Here is a 10,364-nt window from a genome sequence, read left to right as displayed (position 1 = left end):
GGGTTGGATTCTCCTTGTTTTTCTCATGTGTTTAGGATTATTGATTATTGATTTGAGATCTCTCTGTCTTTGTAATGAACGCATTTAGGGCTATGAATTTTCCCTTAAAACTGCCTTCATTGGGCTGGAGAGATGGCTTAGCGGTTAAGCGCTCGCCTGTGAAGCCTAAGGACCCCGGTTCGAGGCTCAGTTCCCCAGGTCCCACGTTAGCCAGATGCACAAGGGGGCGCACGCGTCTGGAGTTCGTTTGCAGAGGCTGGAAGCCCTGGCACGCCCATTCTCTCTCTCTCTCTCCCTCTATCTAGCTTTCTCTCTGTCTCTGTCGCTCTCAAATAAATAAATAAAATATTTTAAAATAAAAAAAAAAAACTGCCTTCATTGTGTCCCAAAAGTTTTGGTAAATTGTATTTTCATTATCATTTAATTCTAGTAATTTTATCATTTATTTTTTTTATTTCTTCCATGTCTCATTCATTGATTAAAAGTGTGTTGTTTACTCTCCAGGATCTGGTGGTGTTCTTGATGTGTCTATTGTTGTTACTTTCTAGCTTTAACGCATTGTGCTCTGACATGGTGCAGGATGTTACTTCAGTTTCCCTGACTTAATAAAGGCATGCTTTATGGCCTAATATATGGTCAATTTTAGAGAAGGTTCCAAGGGCTGTTGAGAAGAGTGTGTATTCTGTAGAATTGGGAGTGGGTGGGGGGAATTTCTGTAGATATCCTTTAGGTCTAGTCAGTCCTTGGTATTGTTGAGCTCTTTTATTCTGTTGATTATTTGCATGGATGATCTGTCTGTTGATGAAAGTGGAGTATTGAAGTCTCTGACTATGATGATGTTCTTGTTTATTTCTGTCTTATTGTCAAGTTTATTTTATTTTATATATTGTAGTGCACCTGTGTTGATGAGTAAGAAGTGGCCTTCTTTATCCTTTTTGATTACTTCTGGTTTTAAGTCTGTTTTATCAGATATTGATATAGCAACACCTACTTGTTTTTTATTTCCATTTTCTTGGAATATCATTTTCCAACCTTTCATCCTGAAGGTGTGCCTATCTTTAGTCATGAGGTGGGTCTCTTGAAGATAGTAGATAGTAGCGTCCAGTTTTTTGATCCACCCTGATAATTTGTGTCTTTGGGGTTTGGTGCTTTTTGTGTTTTGTATTATTTTTAACCTGGTCAACTTTGGTTATTTTGATCTTCTTGTTGGCTCAAGAGATTGGTTGACTGTTTTGTGTGGCGCATTCTCTCAAGTGTTCTCTGTAGGTTTGGCTTTGTGTTCCTATAGTCATACAGTTGACTTTTTTCATGGAAAATTTTTCTTTCACCATCTATTATGAGGGATACTTTTGTTGGGAAAAGTATCTTGTGTTGAAAGCCATAGTTTTTCAGACTTTGAAGTGTTCTATTCCAAGCTCTTCCGGCTTTCAGGGTTTCCATTGAGAAATCTGATGTAATTATGATGGGATTGCCTATGTATGCTGGGAATTGCTGCTTTTAACACACTCTCTTTGTTTTCCTTGTTATGAGTTTTAACTATTATGTGTCTTGGAGAGTTTCTTTGGTCAAGTCTGTTTGGTGTTCTGTGATCTTTTTGTATCTGGATGGGCCTCTCTTTTGAGAGATTCAGAAAATTTTCTTCAATAATTTTGTTGAATACATTCTCTCCACCTCTGGTCTGGATTCCCTCTCATTCAGTTATACCCATTTTCCAGATGTTTTGTCACTTTAGGGTGTTTTGCAGTTCCCTCTTATTCTCTTCACTTTATTTTATTTTTTTAAACTTTTGTTCATTTTTCTTTATTTATTTGAGAGTGACAGACAGAGAGAGAAAGAGGCAGATAGAGAGAAAGAAAGAGACTGGGCGTGCCAGGGCCTCCAGCCATTGCAAATGAACTCCAGATGCGTACAACCCTTCTGCATCTGGCTAACGTGGGTCCTGGAAATCGAGCCTCGAACCAGGTTCCTTAGGCTTCATAGGCAAGCACTTAACCCCTAAACCATCGCCTTAGCCCTTCACTTTATTTTTTAACTTAGCAATGTTCTTGGCCTGCCAATAAATTTCTTCTGTCTTATCTTCTGGGTCAGAGGTTCTGTCCTCCATATGAGTAACTCTTTTGGTGAGGAGTTCTAGAGAACTTTTTATAGTTTCTATTTGACTGTTTTTCCCTGTTATGTTATTTTGCACTGTGTCCATCTCTTTTCTGAGCTACAATTAGAACTCGAGTTCTGATTTTCTTGATTCTTCCTGAAAAATTTCTTGCATTTGATCAAGTATTTATTAAGCTTAAACAACTGGTTGTTGAGATATTTTATTTCTTGACTTACCTTCAATTTATTCATATCTCTATGGAGGGTTCCAACATTTTCTTCAGTCATGTTAAGCCTACTGTCAAAACCTGAATGCTCTACGAGATGATTATGTTCAATTTCATGGATATGATTGTTGGTTCATGGATACAATTATTGATAGTTTGCTTCTAGCTCAAAGATTTTTTTGATCAAGTTCTCATTGGTTGTTATGTTTTTGCTTTGGGAATGAAATTCTGTTGTTTTCATCATGATTTCATTGGAGGCTTCCATTGTAGGACTAGGCATCCTTGGTAGACATCTCTCAGTTTTCTGACTTTCATTGGAATTTTTGCTTTGTCATCTACCTATTTTAGGAATACTATTTTATTGAGGAGGAAGCAAGTTTTTATCCTTTGGCCTGTGCACCCTCTGACTCAGGTGAACTGTGATGTTGGTACCTAGTATCCAGTCAGGATACCAGAGCAAAAGGCCTGATTCCACTGCGCACACAGGAACCAGGCCTCTCCAAGAAAGGCACAATGGGACCTACCAGGACCAGGGGGCTGGGAGGAGCAAAGAACAGGGATCTGGCCTACTTTTTGCCATGCCGTCCAGTACACAGACCAGCACAGGGAACTCAAACAAGGGACGTGGAAGGACAGCCAATAAAAGGGTCTGGCCTACTTATTCCAGACTGTGGCACCTGCACCTGTCTGCACACAGACTGGTGCAGGATATGCAGACTGGAGAGGGGAAGGAGCCAGGAAACTGGCGACTGGCCTATTCAATGCAGACCACAATGTCTACTGGTACACTGTCCACAAAGGCAAACCAGATCAGGAGTTGGGTGGAGCCTGGGAACAGGGATCTCTCCTACTCACTCCAGATCACTGTGCTGCTCTGAGCAAAGAAGTCAGACTAGGGAGGTGGGTGGAGGCCGGAAAGAGGTTTCTGCCCGACTCACTCCAGACCACAGCACCCGCCCCCATACTCTCCACTATTTTTTATGTTTTTGGTTGTTTTCCCTGGTTGATATATTATTGGTAGTTCTTTTCCTCTTCAGTTAATATAATTGACTTGATTGTTTACTATGTTGGACATGATGAACTTCTTCCCAGCTTTCATTCTTTTCATTTATTTACTCAGGAAATGTATTCTTCCCTGTGTTCCCTAAATATTTCTTTCTAATTCTGTATTTTTTTTTTTTTTTGCAATGCTGACTTGCTTGCCATGAATTGAATTCATCTCTGCTTGTCTTACAATTTTCTAAATTGTATACCTATTTTAAGAGATAACTTAGCTGGTTGCCACAATTTTGGTTGATAATTATTTACTTTTAGGGTTTGTAATATCATGGCATATTTTTCCAGCTCTTAGAGTTGCTCACAAGACATATGCTGTTATTCCATTATTTCTGCCTTTGTAGGTGAATTGCTGTTTGTTTCTTACAGCTTCAAATATTGTTTCTTTGCTTTGCATATTTTACAAATTTACTATTATATTATATTATATTGTGTATTTTATTTATGATATGCCTTTTTATTTTTATTATTTTCTTTTTCTTTGTAGTTTTCACATCTTGACTATCTCATGTGGTGGAGATGTTCATCTCTGATCATGTCTATTTGAGGCTCTAAATGCCTCCTGTTTTGCATGTTCATTTCTTTCTCTAGGTTTGGAAAATTTTCTCTTATAATTTCATTGAATAAATTATCTATGTCTTTGGGCTCTACCTAAACTCTTTTTGTGCCACATGTACTCTTAATTTTGGTCCTTTGAAAAACTCCAAATTCTTGGAAGTTTTCTTCATGTTCTTTTCCTTTACTTTATATATGCCTGAATGTATTATTGCTTCAACCTTGCCCTCCATTCAACAGAATTTTCTCCTGCCTTGTCTGGTTGCTTGGTCATGCATTCTACTCTGTTTTATATGATTGATTGATGCTTTCATTTCTAGAGTTTTTTTTTTCTTTTTCAGAGTCTCAATTTCTTCTATATATTACTGAAATTTTCATCATTTCATCCATTTCACTAACTTTCCTATCTAGCTCTTAGAATTATTATTTTTACCTTGTTTTTCTAATTATTTTAATCACACACACATAACCAAACATATACATTTATATATGCATATACATATATGGTTATTGAGGCACTTTTGACAGTAAGACTCTGAAATGCACTTCTGACATTTCATTATTTTTACTATCTCTCCACATTGAGGAGTTACACATGTGTGGATGAGGTTTCACAATGGATATTATCTCAGTCCTTTGTGTGTCTTGTTGCATTTTTAAAAATTATTTATTTATTTGAGAAAGAGAGAGAGTGAGAGAGAATGGATGAACCAGGGCCTCCAGCCACTGCAAACAAACAGCACATGCATGCACCACATTGTGCATCTGGACTTTTTCTCTCCTGCTCTTCTGTCACATGGCCATGTGTGTATTTACCTGGTAAGTTACTCAAGGTCACTCTTCCCTATGGCTTGCATATGCAGTATAATATAGCTGGGTACTGGTATTTTGGTAGACCTAGGCTTATTTCTGTTTTCACTAGTTCTTTCTTTTATAGGAATAGTATAGCCAGTAACTTCTCATTACTAGAACAAAACACCTGAGCAGAAGAGATACCATGGCAACCAAATCACATCTTCATATATCAGCAGCAAGGAGTGAGCAATAAGAGTGAGCTAGCTTTGAACACCCACTGGACTAGACTAACCAAACTCAAAGTATGCCTCAGTGACATACTTCCTTCAGAAAGGCTCAAATTCCCAAAGGCTCCACCAGCTGGGAACTCAGTAGGAGGCTTAATCACAAACAGATGAGGCTTTGGGAGAAAATTTCCATTCAAACCAACAAATTCTTCCCTTGCTCCTCTCATAGACTCGTGACCATCTCATGACACAAAATGCATTTAGTCCAACTTTTAAAATATCAGTGATTATTACCAATGTGAACACTGGTAAAGAACTGTTAACAAGTCCAGATTCTTCAGTGTCATCTGAAACTCAAGAAGGATTATTAATATTGTAAGACCTCCAGAACGAGGACCCCACGCTCCACCCGGAAATGGTGACACCCCAAATCACTCACAAGAAACAGTCTTGATGCAAACAGCAAGAGGATTTTTATTCCAAGCGTGCTGGGGCCCACAGTCATATACCACGCAGGGGTAGAGGACTGCAGAGCCCCGAATACAGGAACGGGACAGCTTTTATATGATTTCTAACAAAGCCTGTGCATTAAAACCAATCATTTCTTAACACTAGGAGCCTGTGCAGTGCGGGCCAGTCAGTTTATGCCACTCCATAGTTTCTAAGCCAATCATTTTAAATTACTCAAGCCTATGCTCCATGGACCAATCAGTTTCCTATAATCTCAGCGGTCAGCATTTGCGCAGGCTCTTGGGTGGATGTGACAAAGTGTGGTTAAGACAGGCTATTAGGGCTTATGGTGCGAGCAGTTTACAGAAGCCAGATAAGCAGTTTAATCCGTTACTCACTTCCCATCCTCAAGGGCCTGTCTTATGCCCTTTTACATAGTTTTGTATCGAGAGTGGGCTCTGACACAATAAGAAGAGTGACTTTTTACTTACTTTCTAGCAGAGAGTAGGGCCTGGAATTTGAAGTATGCAGGGCCCCACTAAAGCTCCTTTTGGAGCGTGATAGTATTTCTAGGTTCCTGGCTTCTTGGGCCTTTCAATATGAGTTGTTGTAAAATCAAAATACAAGTCACCTACTTCCAATACATAATGGCACAGACTAAATATTTACATGGTAAAAAGAAAGCTTAGCAAAGAGTGAATGAAAATAAGATAAAAACCCAACAGCCTAAACTGGGCGTGGTTGTGCACACCTTTAATCCCAGTGTTTGGGAGGTTGGGAGGCAGAGGTAGGAGGATCACTGTGAGTTTGAGGCCACCCTGAGAGTCTTCATAGTGAATTCCAGATCAGCCCAGGCAAGAGTGAGATCCTACCTCAGAAAACAAAACAAAACAAAACAAAAAAAAAAAAAGGCAACCGGCCAATCCTATAGCTCCATGTCCAGCACTTGGGACTCAGCCCCAAAAGGCCTGACTTTTCCCCTCCATTGTGTTGATTGCTTTCTGGGTAGATGCCCCCTAATGGAGAAAGAGCAGCCTATTTGGTGTCTGTCCCACAAACTTGAATCTCCATAGTAACCCATGGTTCATGTTCAGGGCTCCATCCTATGATCTCATAGGGCCTCCAGACAGGGATTTCAAACCTCCTCATATTGCCATTGTCAGAATTGTGTGTACTTTAAGTTTCTCTTTTCTAAATTTCCCATGCTTCCTAAACCAGTACCAGGTGGACTTCTCCATCAAATTTGTAAGAGGGGGATGGGGATGAAGCTTGACTTGAGGAGCTGGAAATTCCTTCAGCATTCTTCCTCCTTTCAAAAGAATTTGTATTCTCACTACCTTGAGCCTTCAGTGGGATAGGTTTTGCCCTTGGGGCATATTGTCCATTGTTTTGAAGAAGAGCATTCTCAATGGTGGCAATCCCTTTAACAATTGCAGTTCAATCAGCCTTTTTAAAACCAGTCTTTGGGGCTAGAGAGATGGATTAGTGGTTAAGCACTTGCCTGTAAAGCTGTTCATAATATTTTATTTGCATATGTATCAGTCTCTTATAGTTCAAAACTGTGTGATGGCTCAGGCAGTATAGGTAATATATCACTGTATGAACTGTGGGCCTTGATTTGGTTGCATAAGCCATATTTGGCAAGTCCCTAAGATTAGGCCCACTGTTTAGTTGTCTGATATTGTGATCTGTATATAAAAATTACATTCCTTGATAAGAATTGCCTCCTGGACAAGTCAAATATAATTATTTGTGAGTTCTGTAGCTCATGCATAAAGCTTTAAGAGATTCACATCAGCCATTTTCATTATTGCTAGGAATTTCAGTCTGAAGACACAGGCTAGAACAGGGTGAGAGAGCACGTGGGCTAATTTCAAACCCAGTGTCAAATTTATTCTTGGACTTACATCTGAAATCAGGAAGTGAAAAACTGTTGGAGTCAAGCTCTCTGTATATTCACACTGTTGTACTTGGCTAAATTCTGAGCTGTAAGCCCATGTAGGCCAGCAAATGATTTTAGTTATATCAGTATATAAGACATTGCCATTATAAATCAAGTTGGTATCCAATATTAACTAGAATAGTAGAAATTACACATTTTATATGAGTGTATATGTTATCCATATAAAAGTATGCATGCTACATGTTTATATTTGTCTGATGAGTTTCCTAAAAGTGAAATGACAATTTCTTCCTAGTTAAAAGAATGATTGTTTAGATAATATTTTGTCTATATCTGTTTATACTTATTAACACAAGATTTCGAATCATATGACTATATTAGTCCAGGTTCTCTAGAGGAACATAACTGATAGAATGAATTGCATTGAAAAAGGGAATTTGCTGGATTAGTTTATGGGAGTCCAACAACAGCAGTCTGCAACTTAGGGATCAAGGAACCTGGTAGCTTCTCAGTTCACAAGGCTGGGTGCTTCAGCAGTCCCAACCTAGCATTGAAGGCCCCAAGGTTTCCTGTAGAGCTGCTGGTCTTCAATCCATGTTGGAAGGATGGAAAAGATCCGATGAAACTGTCAACAAAAGATAGCTGAACAGGATAGATGACATATAAGCAAAGGCACTCACCATCAAGTAGCCCAGGCAGAAAGAGAAAGGGGTTTATTTTGGCTTATAGTCTGCAGAGGAAGTCCTTGATGCCGGGGGGGGGGGGGTCTTGGCATGAGCAGAAGCTGAACATCACCTCCTAGACAACATCAGGTGGACAACAGCAGCAGGAGAGTGTGCCGAACATTGGCTATAACACCCATCAGCTTACCCTCCACAACTTACCTCCTCCAGCAAGGATTCAGTTCTCAAATTGCCCTCAGCTGTGTACCAAGCATTCAGAACACATGAGTTTATGGGGGGCACCTAATTCAAACCACCACAGTAGCATAAGCAGATATCATGGCCTTTGTTACACTTGCCCACCTTCCTGGTCACACACATGTATGCAATCTATATATAAAGAAGAGGATCTTGGAATCTGAGGACCTATTTATAAGGAAAGGTACCAGTCCATAGTTCTTGAACTTTGTGCCTATAAAAGTTCTACTTTACTATATGAAAATATTTGAAGAATTTCCATGAATATTACCTAAGAGTCCCTGAGCCCCTGCTCAATGACGATCTAAAACTGAATAAAATTGCTACTCTAATTACCAGCAAGCAAAATCCTGCAAGAAGGTCAGTTCTGCTTGGCTTCTGGCTGTAGGGCAAGTCATGAGTTGCATTAATAATGGTACATGTTTGGCAAGGAATGGAAGTGAAGTGGTCCTCTGAGGTAGTGTTTTTCAAATTCTAATAGAAACATAAATCACCTAGCAGCCCATTAAAATGCATATCGTGCTTTACTACGTCTGAGGTAGAGTCCCAGATTCTGCAGTTCTATCAAACTCCCAGGCACTGCTTTTGCTGCTGAGCTCCAACCTCTGAGTTAGTAGTAGCAAAGCCATTTGTAACTAATGGTCCAGGGGATTTATGCATTCCTGTGCTTTGTCAGTTGCTGAGATGTCATTCCTGAATGCCTTCAGCTGACCAACTCCCTGGTGCTAAAGATAAATTTGTGAGTAGAAAAGTATGACATATATATCAACCTAGGTATTTAGTGTGACTGTCATCAAATCCTTCTGCATACCTGAAAGATATACAAGTAACGGTGCCATTGTAACACAAAGATCACTAGAGTTTGTAATGCTGTAAGTCCTAGAATCATAGAAAAAATTATGATAGTGTAGGCTAAATCACCATATCATATGATTATATTGTTTTATGCCATAATTCCCCAATTATGTAATGTGCCTCAGATTTGTTCCTTGTTTATACTCCATATCATTTTGTAAGTGTTGAAAAGTTATATTCAGCTTTTATGTATACTTTGAAGTTGAGTTTATTATAATATAAGCCAAAGTTTATAGGGAATATATATTTGAATCTAAGCCAATTCAACAAAGTATAATATGAAAGCAATAACATATATATCTCACGTGCCTTTATTCTTGTGTTTCCAGAGGTATTCGCAAATTGCTTCCCATCGCCAAGATTCATATTAAGGACAAAAAGGATACATGTAGTAGCATAAAGATGAGTAAAAAATAGTTTACTTTCGCATCAACAATAGACAGAAATTGGAACTGACAAAACCCAGCATATCTATTATGTCAGGGTGCACTAGTCACCTTCTTGCTTGGACAAAACATGGAACCAGAAGCAGCTTATGGGAGGAGGGTTTATTTCAGTCTTACAGTTTCAAGGGGTAGCTTCATCATGGTGGAGGAAGCAGGCTCATTTCATCACACATCCACAACAGAGAGCTGAAATGTCATAGCTCAAGCTAGCTCTGAATATACAGCAGGCTAGATTCAAGATCTCACCCCACTGACACCCCTCCTTCAGCACTGCGCCGCCTTCTGGAGACTAAGTATGATGCATAATCAAAAATACCTGAGGCTATAGTTTACATTTATGTTCAAACCACCAAACAAGGTAAGATCATTGGGGAAACATATTTAGAGCAACTACCCCAGTTTGTTCCTCATCTGTTCATGAACTAGATTTAATAGATCACTTACCATATTTAAGATTCTCTGATCGTTATAATACCTAATCAATTTCTGATCCTAGTTCTCTACCATTCTATAATTTAACAGCAGATTATTTTTCTTTCCTTGCTATGTGTCATATAATTTTTAAATCATATACCAGGAATATTGTAAAAGGAACAGCCAATGCTGAGGTGGTAATGATGCTTGCACTTGACTTAAGCATATCTCTTCTAGGGTAAGTGTGTAAGGGGCTGAGTCAAGCTTCTTAGAAGGAGAGCTGTGCTTCTGGTTTGCCATCTGTTGTCATCTTTGGTACACCACAAACGTTGGATTATCTGATAGGCTCTTGCTGCCTTGGGCTTCCTACAGGACTGGAGATACTTGAAGATATTAATTTCTCAGTGTTTCGTGCTCAGTCAACT

The sequence above is a fragment of the Jaculus jaculus genome, chromosome 2 (genome assembly GCF_020740685.1).
Source record: "Jaculus jaculus isolate mJacJac1 chromosome 2, mJacJac1.mat.Y.cur, whole genome shotgun sequence".
Lineage (NCBI taxonomy): Eukaryota > Metazoa > Chordata > Mammalia > Rodentia > Dipodidae > Jaculus > Jaculus jaculus.
This window is presented reverse-complemented; position numbering follows the sequence as displayed.